This window comes from Eptatretus burgeri, chromosome 1 (genome assembly GCF_056783735.1).
Source record: "Eptatretus burgeri isolate ZD-2024b chromosome 1, Ebu_testis_v1, whole genome shotgun sequence".
Taxonomy (NCBI): domain Eukaryota; kingdom Metazoa; phylum Chordata; class Myxini; order Myxiniformes; family Myxinidae; genus Eptatretus; species Eptatretus burgeri.
In genome coordinates, this window is record NC_140961.1 from 10,075,341 (window position 1) to 10,080,340 (window position 5,000).

A 5,000-nucleotide genomic window follows, 5' to 3' on the forward strand; every position below is an offset into this window, starting at 1 on the left:
GAGCAGGATATCTCAAAAAGTTGTGGAAGGATTCAGACGAAGCTTGGTGAACAGGTTGGGTGTGTGACGACAAATTGATTCGATTTTGGTGAAGATCTGGATCCAGATACGAGAAAATTTTTAATATTTTAGGTCATCTCTTCCGAGATGACCGAATAAAGCCGGACCACATGTCCGTCCGTCAACAATTTTTCTTTCCGATCTTGATGAAACTTAGTATGTGGGTAGAGGTCGATGAGTGTTGCACAACAATATAACTTTTGTCTGGGTTCAAGGTCAGGGTCAAGGTCACCAGGTCACGTAAGTTATAAAAATCGCCATTTTCAAAACCTATCTTGTCTGCCATTCTACAAGATATTCGGCAACTGTTTATTCATTATGATAGTAAAAATTATTATCTTGTATCTATCCGGACAGATTTTTGAATTTCCATCCCGTTTGGCCGCCACGTAACCTGGAAGATGGTCAAAAACACCTCCCGGTACAAAGAAAACTTTTTACTTCCGATCTTGATGAAATTTGGTTTGTGGGTAGAGGTCGATGAGTGATACCCAACGACATATTTTTCCCTGGATTCGAAGTCAGGGTCAAGGTCAAGAGGTCACGAAAGTTGTGAAGGTCGCCTTTTTCATAACCTATCTCGTCTGTCATTTTCAGAGATATCTGGCAACGGTTCATCGATTATGATAGTAAAAAACATTACAGAGATGACCGTCACCCCCACATGGGGGTAATATTTTTGATGTGATTCTTCACCATCGAGAGATGGGTCCAAAAACGATATATAGCATGATGCTTCAAAAAGTTGGAGATGGATTATGAGAAAACTTGGTGGATGAGTTTGGGTCAGTGACAAGAACAAGACAATTCAATTTTGGTTTGTAACAAGGACAAATGGTTACATCTGCAGATCCAGTCTTTCATTGGGATACAAAACGTAAAATGTTCAGCCTGGCGGAAGTATGCGCTCTTCCGGTGCCGATTTAGTTCAACTTTGCTTTCGTTCAATTTTTTCTTCAGAGACATATCATGTGCTTTCTATACTTCTGGCACCCTACCTTGCTCACCAAACTCTTACTCTGGTATCCAAGGCAATCTCCACTCTTGGCTCGCAGACTTCCTCTCCTGTCACAGCCAACGTGTGACCCTTCATGGAATTTTCTCATCCCCTCCTCCTGTCCAGGCTGGAGTTCCTCAAGACAGCGTTTTGGGCCCTGTGCTTTTTCTGGTTTTCGTCAATGACATCTCGACTCTGGAATATCCTCTTTATCTCTTTGCTGACGACTAAAAGGGTTGGCGTCAGGAAGGGCATCCGGCCATAAAAACATCGCCTCAAAAGGAAACCATGATGAGTACAACTGATGGGCAGGGTACAGCCCGAAGTACCCCGTGGGGGTCCTCACCCCCTCTCGTAAAAACTCAAGGTGGGGAACCCGATCGAAGCAAGGGAGGAAATTTTTCCATTTATGATGACCAATCGTCTGATGCCCCACGTGGAAATCGGTTTCTGAGGTTTGGTACATGGAATGTAGGGACAATGACAGGGAGATCTGGAGAAGTGGTTGAAACATTGGTCAGAAGAAGAGTGGACATATGTTGTGTGCAGGAGACACGGTGGAAGGGAAGTGGTGTGAGAATGGTGAAGGGAAGGCAGGGGCAGAAGTACAAGTTTATGTGGCAAGGGTGCCCGGAAGGCGTGCATGGTGTTGGTGTAATGTTTTCTGAGGAGTTTGTAGACAGTGTAGTCAGTGTGACTAGAGTGAGTGAAAGGTTGATGATGGTGAGAATCGTGATTGGAAAGCTCTTGGTGAACGTCATCTCAGGATATGCCCCGCAGGTCGGTCGAAGCGATGAAGAGAAGAACATGTTCTGGTGTGAGATGGAGAAGTTGATGGAAAATGTGAAAGATGAGGAAGTTGTTGTGATTGGAGGAGACTTGAATGGACATGTGGGAAGGAGTATAGACGGTTTTGAGGGAGTCCATGGGGGTTATGGAGAAGGTGAAAGGATCTTGGAGTTTGCTGATGGAGCTGATTTGTTGATCTGTAATACTCAATTCCAGAAAGCGGATAATAAGCTTATTACATACACGTCAGGTGGGTTGACGACAACCATTGACTACCTGATGGTGCGTCAGCGAGATAGGGGAAACCTCCGGGACACAAAGGTGATCCCAGGGGAGGAGACTGTTTCGCAGCACCACCTGGTTGTCTGCGATATAAGGGTGAAAGGTGCGCGGAGAATTTGGCGGGTGAAGTACCAACCGAGGATGAAGGTGTGGAGGTTGAAAGAGGCGACAGTGAAGGAAGCATTAAGAGAGAGGCTGAGTATGGTTGAAGATGATGTGGTTGAGCTTGAAAGTGGTTTGATGTCAATGAAAGATAGTGTATTGGGAGCCGTTGGTGAGGTATGTGGATGGACAAAAGGACCACCGAGGCACTTGGAAACATGGTGGTGGGATGATGAAGTTGGAAAGACGATTGAAGAGAAGAGGAAGAAGTTCAAGGAATGTCAAAAGGCAAAGGATACGGTGGAAGAAGAGGCAGCACATGAAAGTTATAAGGAAGCCAAGAAGGCTGCAAAGAAAGAGGTTGCAAAGGCGCAGGAGGCCCATAGGAAAATGTTCAGAGAACGCTTGGATTCGGAGGAGGGTAAGAGAGCGGTATTCAGGATTGCAAAGCAGATAGCGAGAGAGAGATTTGATGTGACGGGGGTGAGTTGCTTGAAGGATGAAGTGGGACAAATCGTTGTGGACTCAGATGGAATTAAAGGAAGATGGAAGAGATATATGGAAAGGCTGTTGAATGTAGAAAATGAATGGGATAGCAACATCGAGAGTAACCCGGTTTTAGGACCAGCAGAGAAGATAACTGAGAAGGAAGTCGAGGAAGCTATAAGAGCAATGAAGAGTAGAAAAGCAGGAGGGCCGACGGGAGTTGTGGGAGATATGTTGAGGGCAGCGGGAAGTTGGGGTGTGAAGAGAATGACAGAGATCTGGAATCTGCTGGTGAAAGAAGGCTGCATTCCAGTGGATTGGGAACTGAGTACCCTCATCCCTCTGTACAAGGGGAAAGGTGACCTTCTGGACTGTGGCTCCTATAGAGCAATAAAGTTATTGGAGCATGGAATGAAGGTATTGGAAAGGGTGTTGGAGAAGAGGATAAGGAAGAAGGTAAAGATTGATGAAATGCAGTTTGGATTTATGCCAGGAAGAGGAATGACAGATGCGATTTTTATTGTAAGGCAGTTACAGGAGAAGTACATGGAGAAGAGGAAGAAGTTGTTTTTTGGGTTTGTTGATCTGGAGAAAGCATCTGATAGGGGCCCACACGAAGTAATGGCATGGGCATTGAGGAAGTTAGGAGTGGAGGAATGGTTGATCAGAGTAGTGATGGCCATTTACAAGAGAGCACGCACAGCTGTAAGGACGAAGGATGGAAACAGTGGTGAGTTTTTGAGGTGAAGGTGGGAGTGCACCAGGGGTCGGTACTAAGTCCACTTCTATTTGTAGTTGTGATGGAGGTGCTGGCTCGGAGGGTGAAGGAGGGTTTACCGTGGGAGCTGCTGTCTGCAGATGATCTGGTGTTGATTGCAGAGAGTATGGATGGACTGAAGGAGAAGATGAACAAGTGGAAGGAATGTATGGAGGCAAAAGGTTTGAAGGTGAATATCGGAAAGACGAAGGTGATGGCAAGTGGAAAGGACTGGGAAGTGGCCGTGTGCTGTGTGCAGGAAGGGTGTCGGAGTGAACTCCATTCAGTGCACAATGTGTGCTGAATGGGTTCATTGAAAATGTAGTGGGGTGAGAGGGTCATTAACCAGTGTGGCAGCTACATTCAAGTGTAAGATGTGCATCGAGGGAGCAGCAGATTTAGGAATTGTTGAGTTGGATCTTGGAGATGGTGTGAAGCTGGAAGGGGTGAAAACGTTTTGCTATCTCGGAGACATGCTGAATGGAGAAGGTGGATCAGACTCTTCGACGGTTGCTCGAGTGAGATGTGCATGGAAGAAGTTTCGGGAACTGAGTGGTGTGCTGACGAGGGGAGTGTCGTTGAAGCTGAAGGGAAAGGTGTATGCTACATGTGTGAGGAGTACGATGATTTATGGGAGTGAGACATGGGAACTGAACATGGAGCAGCAACAAAGGCTGGATAGGGTGGAAATGCGAATGGTTCGGTGGATGTGTGGAGTATCGTTGAGAGAGAGGAATACAAATGATGACTTGCGGAAGATGATGTGAATAGAGTCTGTGATGGAGGTTGTGAAGAGAAACAGATTAAGATGGTTGGGTCATGTGTTGAGGAAGGATGAAAGTGACTGGGTGAGAGGAGTGTTGGACATGAGTGCAGTCGGAAGTAGAGGACGGGGAAGACCGAGAAAAACTTGGCTAAATGTGGTGGAAGAGGAAATGTGGGCAAGGGGATTAAGAAGGGGAGATGCAGAAAATAGGGTAAAGTGGAGAAGATTGTCATGGGGCCCGCAAGGCTAACCCCTGCTTTAGCGGGGAAAATGGCCTTTGTGTGTGTGTGTGTGTGTGTGTGTGTGTGTGTGTGTGTGTGTGTGTGTGTGTGTGTGTGTGTGTGTGTGTGTGTGTGTGTGTGTGTGTGTGTGTGTGTGTGTGTGTCTGTGCGCGTGCGCGCGCGTGCTGACGATGCCACCCTCTACCGTACCATCTGTCATCCCTTAGACCGGCAAGTAGCAACCTCTTCACTCTCTGCAGATCTGGATAAAATCACAAGCTGGTCCAACATGTGAAATGTCTTTGAATCCTGACAAATCTCACACTCTCACCATCTCTCCCTGAAAGGACTATCTGGAACCCTCCCCCCCCCAACCCCAATCTACTTTATCAACAATCCTCTTGAAGAAGTCCCCTTTTATTCAAACTTTTGGACCTCACTATCTGTTTTGATCTTTCCTGGGAAAGAAACATCCCCAAGCTGGCCGCGAAAGCAAGTTGCCGATTGGGCTTCCTCCGTCGTGCAAAGTTCTTCCTTGGC

At 46.6% G+C, this 5,000-nt stretch overlaps 1 protein-coding gene across 5 annotated transcripts in view; it reads left to right on the plus strand.

Annotated features, from left to right (window-relative positions):
• Positions 1-5,000, plus strand: part of LOC147033842 (tudor domain-containing protein 1-like) — a 211,638-nt gene that overhangs the window by 126,568 nt on the left and 80,070 nt on the right. The window lies entirely within an intron of this gene.